The sequence below is a fragment of the Poromitra crassiceps genome (genome assembly GCF_964638095.1).
Source record: "Poromitra crassiceps genome assembly, chromosome: 11".
Taxonomy (NCBI): Eukaryota; Metazoa; Chordata; class Actinopteri; order Beryciformes; family Melamphaidae; genus Poromitra; species Poromitra crassiceps.
The window spans coordinates 26,363,216-26,381,657 of record NC_139643.1 but is presented as its reverse complement, the minus strand read 5'-3'; the positions used below and the strand labels follow the sequence as shown (position 1 = coordinate 26,381,657).

The 18,442-nt window shown below is 44.5% G+C and overlaps 1 pseudogene across 1 annotated transcript; it reads left to right on the top strand.

Moving 5' to 3' along the window:
* Nucleotides 1–16,703: 16,703 nt before the first annotated feature.
* Nucleotides 16,704–17,909, top strand: LOC310784934 (relaxin-3 receptor 1 pseudogene; annotated as a pseudogene). The gene has a single exon. The product of its transcript is annotated as a relaxin-3 receptor 1 pseudogene (transcript).
* Nucleotides 17,910–18,442: the final 533 nt, after the last annotated feature.

The following is an 18,442-nucleotide window of genomic DNA, read 5'->3' as shown; positions in this document are numbered from 1 at the left end:
ACGCACATTCAAACAAGAAGCACACAGTTTACTCTGAGCCTCGCAGAGCCAATAATACAATGAGTTGACAGCTTAAAAACCTGTTACAGTTCTGCTGATCATTCAACAAGCAAACACAAAATTCTATTCAAGGCCCAGTTATAATCAACGTTAAATATGGATACGCATATGGACAGAGCCTTCTGTCCGTACAGTGCGTTCATTTCGTGCGTAATTCTGCATGTTATTCTGAAAGCGAAACAGAGCAGTACCACACAAACGCTCACACATTTGACTCTCTACTGCCCACTAGTGGATGTATTGCTTAACATGATACCAACGTGAAAGACGCATTTCGGAAGTATGTGGGCGGTGACGGTTACATGATCGTTTGAAACGGACACATTTATTTTCGGACGAAAATGGAGCATAAATTAGCTCCAACTAGGAATCGTAAAAAATATTTCACGCCAATGGGAGGTCAATGTTTAGTTTTGAAGAACAAGATTAAGCCCAGCAGACAAATTAATTATGCCATGTAGCATCGGTTATGCCGGGTAGATCTACAGAGTTAGCTCAGGGTTAGCTTGCTATGCCAGAATAAACCCTATACTGTACATAAAACACCAGCAATCGCTGAAACGATTGAATGCTGAAATCTGGACACGCGCTCAACGAAGGCAAAGATTCATAGTTCATATGAGAAAGAAACAATCTGGAGCACGCGGTCAAAGTTAAGGCAATTTAATAAGTGCAAGCAACTAAGCGACTAACGTTTCGACACACAAAGTGTCTTCTTCAGAGTCAAAACCAAAGCGCGGATTTCCCTCTATTCATAGTTCATACTCAGACCTCCCAGCCCCAGGTGCTTGTACCTATTAGATAATAATCATCCCAAAAAAACATGACAACCTCATTATCTTACATTCACAATTTACATAGTGGAGCGGCCCTACTATGTAAATTTACATAGTACTAGGGCCGCCCTACTATGTAAATTTACATAGTACTAGGGTCGCCCTACTATGTAAATTTACATAGTACTAGGGCCGCCCCCTACTATGTAAATTTACATAGTACTAGGGCCGCCCCCTACTATGTAAATTTACATAGTACTAGGGCCGCCCTACTATGTAAATTTACATAGTACTAGGGTCGCCCTACTATGTAAATTTACATAGTACTAGGGCCGCCCCCTACTATGTAAATTTACATAGTACTAGGGCCGCCCTACTATGTAAATTTACATAGTACTAGGGTCGCCCTACTATGTAAATTTACATGGTACTAGGGCCGCCCTACTATGTAAATTTACATAGACTATGAACATTTACATAGTAGGGCGGGCCTAGTATACTATGATAGTATACTAGGGCCGCCCTACTATGTAAATTGTGAAGTAAGATATTGAGGATGTCATGTTTTTTTTGGATAGGCATTTAGCTGGCACTCATGTGCAACTTACAATTAGTCTGAGGAAGGGCAGGGTGCTGCCCGAAACGTTACCTACTTTTCCGGTGTAAAATAAATACACTCAACTTGGAGCCTTGCAGTGTGCGAGCGTTCTTTTCTCTTCTACCAGTTTGTGCCTGGAGCTCTGCACCTGTCCTTTTCAGGCTTGGATGTGCGTGTCTCGACTTTTTTTTTTTTTCAAACTTACAATTAGTGCAGCAAAATAACCTTAGTTATAATGAGTGTAAGGTCAAGAGACTATTGTCCTCTCAAAATATGCCTGTGATCAGAGCACTACCAAGTAAGAGAAAAGTGCTTGAAAAGGATTAGTCTCCATACTGTATGTCAATGACATAATAATTGATAATAGTGTCAGTGGGCTTCCTGATGACGTCTCTTGTCAAACAGCACGGTATCAAATCAGTATCAAATCAGTATCAAATCAGTATCAAATCAGTATCAAATCAGTATCAAATCAGTATCAAATCAGTCAAACAGTATTGGGGGCAAACGGCCTAATGTACCTAAGAGATTAGACAGCCATGAGCTCAGCAGTCACATGCACGCACAAACTTGCGCGCATTCACCATCCCCCTCCTCATTCAACTGGCTGCCCCGGTTACACAACATGAACATATACAGGGATTATTCTTCATAGCATGAGATGAGCTGCTCAATGAGTGGCCTTTTATCATACATGTCTCTTTATACACCAGTGGTGCTGCAACAGAAGCCCTGTACGGTACAGGGGAGCGAGATGAGAGGGAGGAGGACTACTGATCCTTCACAGATCTTTTACGAGTACAGATGTTAGTGAAGTCAAAAATACATGCACACGTTTTCATCCGGGCCCAAACGGACATTAAGAGACCAAACGATGACACTGAAAAGCACAAAGGCAACGATGAAGAACATGAGACGTGGTGACGTCGAGAGACACTTTCAAATCATGTCTGCAACATACTGTAGTGTAGCATCACCGATGTGCTGCTGTGGTAGGTCTGAGGATGCAGTAATGACCCACTCTCTTTTCAGTGTGGATTGGCTCGTGTGGGAGACACTGGAGTATAATCTGCTGGCATTAACTTGCTCTCTAAAAAAAGCACTCTCCACAGGGATTAGATTATCATGGCAAGGTCAGCCCAGACTCTCTCTGACTGTCTCCTCATGTCTCTCTATCACCCTGCTTTCTGTCTTGTCTGTCCCCCCGTCATGTCTCTCTATCACCCTGCTTTCTGTCTGTCTGTCCCCCCGTCATGTCTCTCTATCACCCTGCTTTCTGTCTGTCTGTCCCCCCGTCATGTCTCTCTATCACCCTGCTTTCTGTCTGTCTGTCCCCCCGTCATGTCTCTCTATCACCCTGCTTTCTGACTGTCTCCTCATGTCTCTCTATCACCCTGCTTTCTGTCTGTCTGTCCCCCCGTCATGTCTCTCTATCACCCTGCTTTCTGGCTGTCTGTCCCCCCGTCATGTCTCTCTATCACCCTGCTTTCTGTCTGTCTGTCCCCCCGTCATGTCTCTCTATCACCCTGCTTTCTGGCTGTCTGTCCCCCCATCATGTCTCTCTATCACCCTGCTTTCTGTCTGACTGTCTCCCGTCATGTCTCTCTATCACCCTGCTTTCTGTCTTTATCACGTCTCTCTATCACCCTGCTTTCTGTATGACTGTCTCCCGTCATGTCTCTCTATCACCCTGCTTTCTGTCTTTATCACGTCTCTCTATCACCCTGCTTTCTGTCTGACTGTCTCCCGTCATGTCTCTCTATCACCCTGCTTTCTGTCTTTATCACGTCTCTCTATCACCCTGCTTTCTGTCTGACTGTCTCCCGTCATGTCTCTCTATCACCCTGCTTTCTGTCTCCCGTCATGTCTCTCTATCACCCTGCTTTCTGGCTGTCTGTCCCCCCGTCATGTCTCTCTATCACCCTGCTTTCTGTCTGACTGTCTCCCGTCATGTCTCTCTATCACCCTGCTTTCTGTCTTTATCACGTCTCTCTATCACCCTGCTTTCTGTCTGACTGTCTCCCGTCATGTCTCTCTATCACCCTGCTTTCTGTCTTTATCACGTCTCTCTATCACCCTGCTTTCTGTCTGACTGTCTCCCGTCATGTCTCTCTATCACCCTGCTTTCTGTCTTTATCACGTCTCTCTATCACCCTGCTTTCTGTCTGACTGTCTCCCGTCATGTCTCTCTATCACCCTGCTTTCTGTCTCCCGTCATGTCTCTCTATCACCCTGCTTTCTGTCTCCCGTCATGTCTCTCTATCACCCTGCTCTCTGTCTGACTGTCTCCCGTCATGTACAGTCTAGCTTTAGGAGAGAGTTGTGCCAAGTATAGGTTAGACTCTAACCTATATTTATGGCACAACTCTCTCTTAAAGATAGAAGCCAGAAAAATAAGAGTCAATCAATGATGATTGAGGGGATGATTTTGTGTGAATGATCTGGTGGTTGCACCTCTGACCAGTCACCTTCATCCTCTTACTCGTTTCCTTCTCTATGGAGCAGCTTCACACCTTCACCCTGGTGACACCTTCAGTTTGACTCGCAGTCAGTCAGGCTATCTAGTTTCTGGCTTGGGGAAGAGAGTTGTTCCTATTCACCTTATGCAGAAGAGACTGTCTGGCTTGAGAGACTAACAGGAAGTGTAAATACAATCCTAAGTTCTGATTGTGTTTACACTTCCCGTGACTCATAAACCTAGTCTGACTTGTAATGTGAGTCAAATTAGGTTTGACCAGGTGAGTCAGACTAGTTTGAGCAGGTAAAACAGCCAGCGTTTTGAACAGGCAGCCGTGAGGTTCGCTGCTGAGTTTCGCCCGTCTGATTTTTGAGGCAGATCTCTCACTGCTTTGTTCAGCTCGTCAGTCATGTTCAATCCAGACATACCTGAAGCCTTTCGACTGAGGGCCTGGTATGACCAGGAGGGCTCCGCGCTCTAAACAGCCAATCCCTGACAGAGACGAGGTCAGCGGGCAGTGTGGAGCAAGGGTCAACTGGAAAACACTGAGCGACGTTAAGGATGACGATGTGGATGACGTGGCATGAAGTTGACATGTTTGGTCACAACCGCCCCAAAAAAGTGCACCCACGGCGCATCGTCTCCAAAATCTCCACCCTAGAAATGCAATTTCTAGTTAGCTCTAATTTCTCAAATGACGTAGTTGTATGTTCACTTATAGTACAGAACAATAAGTGTGTAATTTCCCATTTCCTACTATGATGAAGGTAAGGATTGAAAGGTAAGGCGATATGTGCTTAGCGATTTCACCCCGGGGCAAAAGAATGACAGCTGGCAGCAGGGTTTGGATTAGGTTTCCCATAGGGTGCTGCATCTTTTAGGCCAGCGCCTCTTTGGAGTAGAATGGGCCGATAGTAACCTGATTCTCTCAGACCCATCCAATCTCCTCTTCCTCTGTCTCAAAGGGATCTGTGGAGGCCTTACTCATCCGTCCCATCTTCCATCTGGACATCTCACCAGTCAGTGTGTGCTGTGCAGTGTGCACTCTGCAGTGTGCACTCTGCAGTGTGCACTCTGCAGTGTGCACTCCTGTTCCTGCTCTGGACACTTCAAAAGGAGCGGCTCAGGGTTTGGGGGTGTTTGTTTTTCAGAAGAGTCGATCTGATTGATCACAAAGCGGGAGTCACTTCAGCCCATCCAGTACGCCCCTTGCATCAATATTTTGGTTGTTGAGATTGAGAATCAATATTAAAAGTAGAGGTTGTCTCTCCGCTCTCCAGGCCAGAGAGGGACGCTACAGTACAAGTGAAATATTTTAGGTGGATTACATCAAAATGATTGGGACTACTCATCACAAATCAAGTTTGGCAGTAGTTGTATGAATATAATATGATGTTAGGGACATTGAACGGTAAATGTTTCTAGCTCCTTTTTATTTTATTTGGGGCATTCTCTAATGAGGCTTTTTGTTTCTGTTTTGCCAAAACACATTTAACATACCGGTACATCATGTTAAAGTCCCTGGAAACCAAAATCCACAAAAACCTTCTAACTATTAAATTTAGGGTCTTATGTGAGTAATTGTGTGCCTCAGAAAAGAGAGAGAATTACTTTCAACCCTAACCCCAAAAGTCGACACTTTTCTACAAGGTCTGGATTTCCATTTCCTCATTGAAGAAAAAAACTCATCTCTTTTCTCTCCATTTCACCTCCTCCTAACCTTCCCTCTCCATCTCCCTTACATGCTGCCCACGGACCTTCAACTGTCTGTTTGTTTTTTTGGTTTTATTGTATTTATCTTTTCATTATCTCTGGTTTCCACTATGTATGTTACATGATCTATGCTTGTTTTTCTGTATGTACGTCGCTTTGGAGAAAGGCGTCTGCCAAATGAAATAAAGTAAAGTAAAGTAAAGTGAAGAGAGCGGAGCGCGCGGTGCTAAAATGCATGATCTTTTCACGTCATAAGATTTAATCGAATCACACACACGCATGCACGCACGCGCGCACACACACACTGACACACACACAGTAGCGCTGTGCACTCGCAGCGGTGAGTGTGTTCGCCGAGCAACGCGCGAACACACACACACTCCATCTCTCTTTCCTTCTCTCTCTCTCTCCTTCTCTCTCTCTCTCTCGGGACACGCCCACACAGTCCGCGGGAGAAAATACACTCTAAAATCTAATTGATTCTCATGACTTTTGTCATGACTGCCAAACCTAAATTTATATACTTTGCGACGTTCATCATCGTTCAAATTTGGCTGGTGGCTTATTAACATAGGTTCCTGTGATGTGATGAACTCAAAATGCTAAATAATAAAAAAATATTTCTGGTTTCCAGGGACTTTAAATGTGTCCATCAACCAAAAAGTGGCATCATTTTTGGTTTGTTTGTTTGTTTGTTTTTAGAGTGGTGCCAATCACATGATTTATGGAATCAATGACTTAAAGTTGTTTCATAGTAGTTCCAGGTAATCTACATTATACGGGACAGCTAGCATAGCTGCTGCCTATAAGACTGAATGCAGTATGTGCAGTGGTCCATCTGCATGGCCCGCTGTTTGGTAATCACATCACAAGAGAGGCTACTGCATACTCAGCATGCATGGGCATTGGACACACGTGCACGCGTACATGCACACACTATCTGAGAAGCAGACGTTTTTATGCATAATTCTCTCTACCTATAAGTTTCAAATTATATGTTTATAATCATTATAAATTATATTATTTAAGCTGTTATGGGATTTTTTAAATTCCATTCAGATGGTAAAAGCTCCACAAAGTGACCTGTAATGTACTACGGCTAACAGTTTCATAATTACACAGAGATTGAAAGGCATATTGCCTATTTGAACTATATATGTAGCAGGTTATTGCACAGTATTTGAAGAAATGGCAACAAAGAAGCAGCTATGATGAAATGGGAGTGTAGTCAAACATCTTGTTGCCATACTTGCTGTAACTTACGGGGACTGTATCTTGGAGGCTTTTGTAAAGAGGCAAGCACACTCAACTGTGCTAAAGATAACAGATGATAACACTTTGTGTTGGCCTACACGTCACGCTACACACCACACCACACCACAGTGAAAGAATGGCACCTAGACTTGATTTTGGGCTGTTTTGGAGTAGGTGGGCACATTGTTCAAAAACTCACAGAAGTCATTTTTCATCTTATAGGAGCCTTCATTTTAACAATGGAAATATGATTGTGAGCTTCATTGTCTGTGACTGTTGAGATGCATTGTACTTTATTAAACACAAAACACACTTGTCACTTGCTTCATTACTGATTTTGTTATGTATATTTAACCTCAATCTTAGCACGATAAATGTTTTTGAAATTATATGGCGCCGCACCAGCTCTGACAACTTGCAAGTTCTGACTTCTTATGGATTGTGTTTGCAGTCATTCTATATAGGCTATGAAACGGCGATGTGGTTTGGCACAGTTGTTACAGTTACTTTGAAATACTTCATTCTAACAGTACGGGTTCTGCTGCATTGATCTAGATTACACATTAGTTACTGCCCAAAGTTGGGATCAGCAACCTTGTCTTTGTGCATCTGCTCGGTATAGACCCCCCCCCCCCCCCTTCCCCCTAATAATCACCCCCACCTTGCCCCTCCCCCTCCCAGACCCCAGCCTCCTCCTGACCTAATCTCCATGATTAAATCATTTTTCCTTAGCACAAATTTGCTCCCCCGTCGTTCTGGGCTGCTAGTTGTTGCATAGCCTCTCTATTGATCGCCATGCTGAGGAGATTACCCTAATAGCTGGATTACCTCCCCACATGTTGGCCACACAGGGGGGAGGGGGGGAGAGTTGGGGATGTGTGTGTTGTACATCATGTGTGTAGTAGTAGGGTGGGTGGAGGGGGGTAAAATACTGAAAATCTGGGCCTCTGTTTATTGTCTGTGTGTGGACCATGGGGCAGAATAGAATAAGGTCTACCTCTGGCATACCTGACATACAGTCCATCTACAGTCACCAAACCTGATCTCCTTAAATACTAACACAACACACTGGTGGTTAGTCACCCCCCCCCCCCTCCCCCCCTCCCAAGTAAGACAGATAAACAACGCCAAGCTAATTGATGCATATTTGTCCTCTCATGCTGATTCACTTTGTCTAGCCCTGGTTTACACAATGTCCCAACAACAGCAGCCTGACTGACATAAGATATGTTTATTCATCACCATTTTAGCCATAGGCCCTGACAGCAACAACAGTTTACAACCCCCCAGGGCATTCACAATAACAACTCAACTCAGCTGGGCACCTCTGGTGATGGTGAGGTGTTTCAGTAGTAACCGGCTAGGCCAGTGAGTCGATTTTTTTAGTGGCAAACGGGAAGGAGCGGAGCCCCAAATCAAGATGTTACCCACAGCTGAGCAGGCGGCCGGCGGGAGAGAGATCGGGCAGCCAGATTCAGACAGAGAGAGAAGGAATTCTGATAATCCGCTGCTGATCCTGTACAATGGCAGCCTTGTCTGTCCTGTTTGCGCCGCTCACTTACCACAAGTTTGCTTACGTGCGTTGACAATGCTCAGTGATAGCCTGTGCATTGTCCCACATCGCGATAATAATGTGTGGAGAAAGAGAAGCAGCGGGCTGCTCATGTCAGGCGACTTGTCTCAATAAACAGCCATCGACAGTAAATGTTGATGTAGCCTGAGTTTGGGACATATTTGCTCGATCTTATGTTGTTATTGCTGAGATACTACTCAGTGCTGGTTGGATGGACTTGGATGTGGCAACTTTCGCCCCCAGAAACTCAAAGCGAAGCACCCTCACTTGTACAGAGACAGTAAACTAACTGAACACACCACCACACAGCCTAACGTTACTCTCGTTATACACATAATATCCCATGTAACGGTCATCTGACGTTAATGTTACTCCTCCTTACCTTGGGTTAGAGACGGCTGGTCGCTATTTAAAGGACTCCATCACGGACCGAAGCGATGGAGAGCTACCGTGAAAAGTTGTTGACAAATGAGGGCGTCTGTCTTGTAGCGGCGAATTCAGTGTGTGAAGTATTCCCTTCTTCCTCGTTAAAAGTTGGCCGTCTTTCAATCACTGTTCCTCCTCCTCGCAGTGTGCACCTGAAGCTGAAGCGGCCGTTGGGACAAAGTGACGCTAGAGATAACGTTCTTCATAAACAAGCGAGAACAAGACAAGTGATCTGTGCGCGCTGCGCGGCCACGCTGCTACTGGGAGAACTCACCGAGATGGTCGGCAGGCGCGCGCAGACGATTAGTGATGGGGGGGGGGGGGGGGGGGCGCTGGGGGGTCATGGTCATTAAAAAGGTATCACCACCAACCAGGCTATAATCTTCAACAAAGCATTGCTTTACATTGTTTTCCTTCATTATCTAACACACAGACTGCAGCCTATGGCGCACCGTGTGTATGTGGATATTTAACTTATCAGTATCTGTAAATGGGAGCTAGGGCTCTGTCTGTTTCTCTGTCTCTCTGTCTGTCCCACTATGATGTCATAAATCCCACGGTGACATCATCAGTGATGTCATAAATCCCAAATCCCACTGTGACATCATCAGTGATGTCATAAATCCTACTGTGACATCATCAGTGATGTCATAAATCCCACTGATGAAATCCCACTGTGACATCATCAGTGATGTCATCAATCCCACTGATGACATCATCAGTGATGCTGGTCTCATTGGCCACACAGCAGCCGAGCTGCAAATGCGAGCTGCAGGGCCAGCTCGGCGAGCTGCAAGACAGGCGAGGCCGCGCAGCAGCCAAGCTAGCTTGCCCGCGTAGCAGGCAAGCCTAGAAATCGAGCACGTAGAGTGTGTGTGTGTATTGAGTGTGTGTGTGTGTGTGTGTGTGTGTGTGTGCGCGTGCACACGCGTGTGTGTGTGTGTGTGTGTGTGTTTGTGTGTGCGTGCGTGCTTGCACGCCGGTGTGTGTATGTTTGCAATGTCAGTTACTCAGCTGCATGAGCTGATTCGCTCATGACACCTCCATGGTGATTATCATGAACTCTCAATGACCTTTGAACCCAGGCTTTTGGAAATAGCTTCTTAGGCTACTATTCTCTCTCTGGTAGCCTAACTTGAATGCATTATGCGGTGGATCTGACCTGATCTGCCATTACACAAAACTTTAAGGGTAATAACAGCTCAACGAAATAAAGTCAGATGTAGACAATGAACAGAGTCGAGCCATGGTCTTCTGGTCCACCTTGTAAAGTGATGATGAGAGTTTATTAGTTTCCATAAACTCTAGTTGGACTCCATCACGACCATCACAACCAACTGAAGAATCATTCACATCATCACATCTTTAATACACAGGAAGTACGTCACACAATCTGTCATCTCATTGGTCAGAAACCGGCCTCCCCTCTGTCATACTGGAAACATTAGCTCATGTTTTGTTCAGAATATCAGGATAATTCTCAATGTCCCAAGACCTTACTTTGGCTTATATCTCAGACTATCTGGCAATGACTTGATATTTCATGGAGCTGTCTGATGTCTGATTTGGTCTGCCAGCGGTCACAGTGACTTCTTCCTACTTCAACTATCGCTGTGATTCCGCCACCACCCACCAGGGGACATCAAAACATTTCCCAACATCCGATAGCTTTTCCAGTAGTTTTTATACCCTTGCTTAGGTCTGAGCTTGGGCCTTCTGCCTTCCTCAGTGGACACAGATCACTTTTTGAGTTTTTGAACCTGACAGGTTAGTAGCCAGTAGGCTATTGAACAGTAGTAGGTGTGACAGGTTAGCAGTAGGCTATTGAACAGTAGTAGGTGTGACAGGTTAGCAGTAGGCTATTGAACAGTAGTAGGTGTGACAGGTTAGCAGTAGGCTATTGAACAGTAATAGGTGTGACAGGTTAGCAGTAGGCTATTGAACAGTAGTAGGTGTGACAGGTTAGCAGTAGGCTATTGAACAGTAGTAGGTGTGACAGGTTAGCAGTAGGCTATTGAACAGTAGTAGGTGTGACAGGTTAGCAGTAGGCTATTGAACAGTAGTAGGTGTGACAGGTTAGCAGTAGGCTATTGAACAGTAGTAGGTGTGACAGGTTAGCAGTAGGCTATTGAACAGTAGTAGGTGTGACAGGTTAGCAGTAGGCTATTGAACAGTAGTAGGTGTGACAGGTTAGCAGTAGGCTATTGAACAGTAGTAGGTGTGACAGGTTAGCAGTAGGCTATTGAACAGTAGTAGGTGTGACAGGTTAGCAGTAGGCTATTGAACAGTAGTAGGTATGACAGGTTAGCAGTAGCCTATTGAACAGTAAGTATGACAGGTTAGCAGTAGGCTATTGAACAGTAGTAGGTATGACAGGTTAGCAGTAGGCTATTGAACAGTAGGTATGGCAGGTTAGCAGTAGGCTATTGAACAGTACTGTAGGTATGGCAGGTTAGCAGCTATTGAACAGTATCTGGATGCATTAGTCAGACCAACAACAAATAGTAACTTTTCTACTATCGTGTTTTTTTCTGAATTTTCTCCCATTTTTCCCACAATTGTACTTGGCCAATTCCCCCTGCTGTCCCAGCCGTTGCTCCACACCCTCTGCTGATCTGAGGGAAGCTGCAGACTAGCACATGCTTCCTCCGATACATGTGCAGTCGCCAGCCGCTTTCACCGGCAGGACGTAGCGAGTGGGAGCATCACGCTATTCCCCCCAGGCGCCCGACTGACTGGAGGAGACACTAGTGCAGCGACCAGGACTCATACTCCACCGGCTTCCAACCCGCAGACAGGGCCGTAGCCAGGGAAGGGGGGGAAGTGTGGACAATTCCAAGGGCCCTTGACTGACAGAGGCCCCCAAATTTCTAAATTGGGCTTCAAATGGCCAAAAAAATTCACAGCCGCCCTTCGGACGGCGGCATCGGTGGGCCCGATGTGATATCCTTTCTTGGGGCCCGAAATCCCTGGCTACGGCCCTGCCCGCAGACACAGCCATTTGTGTCTATAGGAACGTCTGACCAAACAGGAAGTACTGCTACCGGGAAGTGAACCCAGGTCTCCACGGCTCGAGGTGGTAGGCGAATGCTTTTGCCTCTACACTACCCAGGCACCCAAGTTTCTTAGTAACTGTCTCATTTGCAATTCATTGCATGCTCGGTGGATTCGTCCATTGAAAACAGAGTGAGCTCTTGACCCAGATCTTTGAGACTGACCAGACCATTGAAAACATAGTGAGCTCTTGACCCAGATCTCTGAGACTGACCAGACCAAGGTTGAGTACCAAAGGCAATTCCATAGCTTATCTTACAAGCACTTAGCTAGATTTTATAACAGAGAGTCACAGTCATGTCGTTTGTTCTGCATCATGTTCGTCATCTGACAAGACAACGACTTCCTCAGGTTTAGATCTACATCCATTTCCAAAATGGTTGTTGTGATGGAGTTTGGCTTAAGAGTGATGTTCAAAGATTCAAGAACTCTTGAGATAAGATAGCATTGTGCTGTGGAGGTATAGAAGTAAACAGTACAGATTTGGATACTTGACTGTGATGCACAAACTAGAGAAAAAGCAACAGGTGGAAATGCGGATCCCTTCTAGCCAGTACAGTTCTGTACTATACAGCCTCTAGCACAACACACAGAGCTCCTTCCCTCCTTCCCATTGAGTCTAATTTTGCACTCTGAAATAACAGGGTGAACTATGGCAGAACGCCATGCTGTTATTACTGTTTAAAAGGCACATTCTTGGATAAGATGGAAAGAGTGAATTTAACAGATCAACGGCGTTACATGTTGAATATGTTATGAAATTATTTAAATCCTCTCTGCGATGGTAGAAATCAAGCTGTGATACATGTTGGAATGGTCTTACATGATTTGTGCAGCATGTTCTTGGAAAGGAAAAAGTCAACATTTGAGGGGGAAAGTGTGTTTAGTTGAGTTACTTGATGGCCATGGCTCCGTTTAGTAGACAGACCAAATTAATCAACAGAGCCACTCTTCCGCCTATCCCACCCTAACCTGATTTACTCATTCATTGCTGATGATCTTTCCGCTATCAACAGTTTACCATCAGAGTCATCCATGTTGCTCAATCTAATCTGGGAGCAATGCGCCAGACATAAATAGAAGAAAACAAATTACCTGTGCTGCAGTTTGTCTTTCAAAGCCTTTAAGATCCGTGTCGTTTTAACCATCAATACTTCAAGTACATACACAAATGCTCGATTTACTGCTTACCAGGTGAATTGGTCCTCCTGATTCACCATGTTTATATACAGGGATCCATTACTAAGCCTTGTGAAAGGCTTAGAAATAGATCCAAGTTTGCAAAGTTAAACACTTCTCTTGTCTTTACTCTTGTCATATCAGTATTTACACAACGGTAAATATGTACTGTACATATGCTGCTTTTCCCACACACTCAGCGGGCTAAGCACTTTGCTTTGAACTTGTTATCATTTCTCTTCGAGGTGTTTCTCCATTTGTTGGATACCAGTTCAGAATAGATTTTAAATTAAATTTAAATTTAAATTACTATATTTTGCTGGTCAACCAATTTTTGTTTTCAGCCTCTCAGCACTTCAAGGTCATTTCCACATGCAATATGCAGAGATTATGCATAGAGGGGATGTGATGGGGTGGAGCATGAACTCAGGGTGGGTGACATGCAGGCTACTGTAGGTGGCTGCCTTCAACATCATTCCTTGTAGAAGAGAAAAAACACTCTCTAGCTCTACCCTCCAAAGCAGGTCCAAAAAGCAGTGTCGGGTGCTGTCGGAAAACGGGAAAACAGACTGGAAAACAAGAATTCCTTGTATGTTGTGGAACATAACAGGAACATCCAGGAACATAAGAGCGAGACCAAGACCGTGTTTATTAAGGTAAGAGTTGTATCTCTATAGCTAACCTTGTAGTCTAGAAAGTGTTACACTTCGATGAATTGTCTACTCAATGAGCCAAAAGAGGCAGATTTTTTTTTGTTTTACTTTCTCATGTGTGATAATTTTCTTTATTCTAGGGGTATTCTAGAATGATTCAAACCACAGTCCCCTTTTGTGGATTTATCTTGACATTAAATGAATGTCAGTAGTCTTTGAAGACTTTATTTTTTACTCAGTTTTCGACATTATGGACTACAACTTTAGTAGTTCATAATGATAATACCGGTAATAATAATGAGAATTTTGTTTAGATTATTAAGGCTCTGAGAGAGGAATATACCCAGAAACTAATGTAGCTATTTACCACATTTTCAATGCTCAAAGAGTTGACGGTTCTGTAGAGTTAACAGCACAACACAATTTTGATGATGTAATGTGCCGGAAATGGTCTATAAGAATTCTAATTCAGGTTCTATAAACTTATTTCAACCAACTAGCCTGTAAGCTAACTGTAAACAGTCCCTTTACATGCCTAACCTTTAGCCAGAAGACTCAAAAGCCTTGATTTATATCACTGATGATGTCAGATTTATGACATCACTGAAGATGTTGCAGTGGGATTTTTGACATCACTGATGATGTCACAGTGGGATTTATGAGGGATTTATGACATCACTGATGATGTCACAGTGGGATTTATGACATCACTGATGATGTAACAGTGGGATTTATGACATCACAGTGGGACAATCACAGCGGGACAGAGAAACAAACAGACAGACAGACAGACAGACAAAGCCCTAGCTCCCATTTATATACTGATGATGATGATGATACCTTTTGATCGAACCCTAACCCTAAAAATTATTTAAAAATCTTGTCCCACTTTAGCGATATAGATACAATACACTTTTTGTCTTCCTCAAACTGACTAAGTTGGCATGTCAAAGCAAACATGAAATACGATTGCATCTCTCTTTGGTCATGAAAGTTTTAGGTGTAAATGACTTTTTTTTAAAGCAAAGTAAAATGTAAAACGAACACTACACATGTACAGTTGGACAGAGGGCATCAATAGCTTTCAGTTGGATTAACCTTGGGAGAGAGTTATTAAGGAAATGTAATTTAATCTTTAATTTGATCCACTCCACTCTGTCTTGATCAATGATTCACAAGTTTAACAAAGGGACACTAAGCCATACGTGCAAATGTTATACATCATCAGACAGAAATAGAAGTGCAAACAGAAGCTGGATAATCTGTGACAATTTTCTATGTGCATAGGCACCTAGTAAACATTGTAAAAGGAATCCTCCCTTTTCAGATAATGAAAGTGTAGAGTATGCGAGGTTTTATAACCTTATGTAGGGACCATAGGAAAGCTATTAGCTCAATTATGGCTTATCAGTTACTGCAGTTTTGAGTTGATACAATTGCACAATTTCAGATTTTCTTCTCATGGACGTTTACAAATTGATGACAGAAAACGACCTCAAGTCCCCCGATCCTTTGCTATGCGTCCTCTGAATGACCCCGGTCTATGTGATTATCCTGGAGGTCGCATCTAAGGTGATAGTGATTCATATGGAAAGCTGCAAAATTGATGTTTCCATATTCATCACATATGCAGATGGCTCCCAGTCATGCCCTACTTATGATTCCTCAATTGACTGCAAGGTCCAACACACATACTCGTCTAGATTATATATGTAGTTATTCATCACAGTCAGGTCTCAAAGGGCTTCATATACCATGCCCACATCTAATACTAGGTCATGTACATACTTAATATAGCCTACATACAGTACAGTACAGTACAGTACACACATAATATTATTCTACATCATGTAGTAACTACATCACATATCTCACCATACTACACACAAACACACTCACGCATTCAATTTGCCTGACTTGCATGTTTTTGGTCTGAATGAAGAAAATAGATTTTCATGTACTTTCTGAGTATGTAGCCCTACAGTATATCAGTGCATGCAAAAAAAGTGAAAATATTCCTCTAAAATAAATGGCTTTGGAGGAATATTGACTATATATAGGCTATCTATGGCATTTTAATGTTAAAGAGTGCAATTTGCTATCTAAACATGTTACATGTATTCTTTTTGCCTACCAGTTACATTTCAATGTTTGATTCTTTGGGATTTAAATGAGATTATCTTACTCGATGGTTAACACTTTAGTGTAATTTGTTTATCCGACAAGAGGTACGGTGACGCAGTCGGTAGCGCTGTCGCCTCACAGTTAGAAGGTCCTGAGTTCGATTCTCGCCTGGGACACTGTGTGCGCTGTGGTTGTGTTCCCCCCCATATCTTCAGTGCCTACTGCCCAGGTGGGTTATCTCGTCGTAAGGGCCTTTCTCTCTGTGTGGAGTTTGCATGTTCTCCCCGTACCCCCCAGGGGGTTCCTCCGTATATAACCCCCCCCCCCCCCCCCCCCCCACTAAAAACATGCAGAAGATCAGATCGTCATCGTCATCCGACCAGTGACGACAACATCCGAAGTTGGTCCCCGGGCGCTGTACGAGAAAGCGACCACTGCTCCTGGCCTGCCCCCCGGAGGAAAGGACATGCCTGGATGGGTTAAATGCAGAGGACACTTTTCACCGGCCACTGTCAGCATGAGTGTGTTGTGGCCGCATGCATGTATGTGTTGTGGTGTTCGTGTGACAATAAAAGACGGGCTTGTCCGTCACGAGTTTTTTTTTACAAGAGCCAAAGGTCTAATCTACTTATTTACCCATAACCCTGCAGCGCCTATTACATTATAATGATTTCCTCTTTCCTTGCAGGGATTGATGACTGCCAGCAAGTAAACAGACAACCAGAACTTTAATTTTCAATTCATTGTTGATACAAGGTGCACAAGTGGAAAGTCCTACAGTAGGCTAATTTGGCAACCGCAAACTTCAAGAGGATTGTCTTTCATGGGAGGTGAAATGTCCAAAACTGATGACTTCAACAAGAGACTTGAGACCGTCAACGACCTGCTGAACAGGTGCAATAAAGACCCCTTGTGCAATCACTCCCAGCTGGTTTACCACAATACCAGCTTGATCTATGACCTGGATTTAGCCGGTGATGGCGCCCCCTGGCTGCGGACGCTCACCTCTGTGGTCTACTTTGTCGTGGCTGCTGCGGGAATATTGGGGAACCTGCTGGTGATATTCCTGCTCTATTTCACTCGCACCATCACCACAGGCACCATCAATTTCTTTGTCTTCAACTTGACTTTGGCTCAGCTACTTTTTTCCCTGGCCTTGCCATTCTGGACCGTGGACATGGCACTGGACTACAGCTGGCCCTTTGGTTGGGTCACATGCAAAGTAGTGTCTTTATTCACGGCTCTGAATGTGTACGCTAGCTGCTTCTTCCTGACAGCCATGAGTTTGACCAGGTACTGCGCTGTGGCGACGGCGTTCAAACCCACCCCTTCCCTGTGCAGTCGATTCTGCAGTTCTCGGATGGCCACAGTGTTGATCTGGGCCGGGGCGCTGGTCGCCGCGGCACCTCGGGCCATCTTCGCGGACGTCACACACGTGGGCAACGACACGGTGTGCCTGCTCCGCTTCCCAGATGGCACCGCGTGGCTGGGGATCAACCAGCTCCTCAGGGTGCTGCTGGGCTTTCTGCTGCCGTACGCCGTTATCATCGTCTCCTATCTGCTTCTGCTGCGCTTCCTCTGCCAGCACAAAGTGAAGGGTGGCAACGCTCGCCGGAAGGCCCGCATCTCCAAGTCGGTGGCAGTGGTGGTGCTGTCGTTCTGTGCCTGCTGGTTCCCCATCAATGTCCTCACGCTTTGGAATATCCTCATCCACTTTGACAAAGTCGACATGGGCCCCTCTTACTACCTGACTCAAACATACTTTTTCCCTCTGGCCAACTGCCTGGCTTTCAGCAGCAGCTGCTTCAACCCCATCATCTACTGCCTCGTCCGCAAAGAATATCGCCTGGCCCTCCGCAATCTGCTCCTGAAATTAAATCAGGCTATTAGGTCCAAGATCTGCTGCTGTACAATGAATCCTGATGAGGGGCAGGGGCAAGCTAGGCAACTGGCCATTCCACTCAATGACATGACGGACAGCCAGACAGTCCAATCAGACACAAGGAGATTAGCACCACTGTCCACAGTTTACACCCCATAAAGTCACACGCCTTGTATTGTAGAGAGATCAAACTTCTATAAGTCTTTACTTTAGCTTCATGTACAGTAGAGGATTGCATTTGGCTGCGTCTTTAACATTCTTGTACGTTCAATGACACTTCCTAAGCTATTGTACAGTATGTCTACATTCTTCAGTTTTAGCTGTATTGTAGTTTGAGAAGAGGCTTCATGAAGATTTGAGCCTTGTTTAAGGAGGACATGCTGTGTGAGTTTCACTTTGAGAAAAATCATACACTAATTCCCTAGGAGGATATAAACTCCCCTTGAAGACATCCTTCTACTCTGTCTTTATTTAGGGAGGTTAGAGCTGAAATACTTATCATTATCTATCTGTATAAAATTGAGTATGTGGGCGATGTTTCAAGTTCTGTGTTCGGCCACAGCTATGCCGTTTTACGCGTGATCGGGCTGAAACCTTCAGGGTGAGTAAAGGGCACCCGTGTGGGTGACCTGACTGAGCTGGATTTTTTAATTAGCTAATGATGCGATCTCATCAGTGATGATGTCAAACGT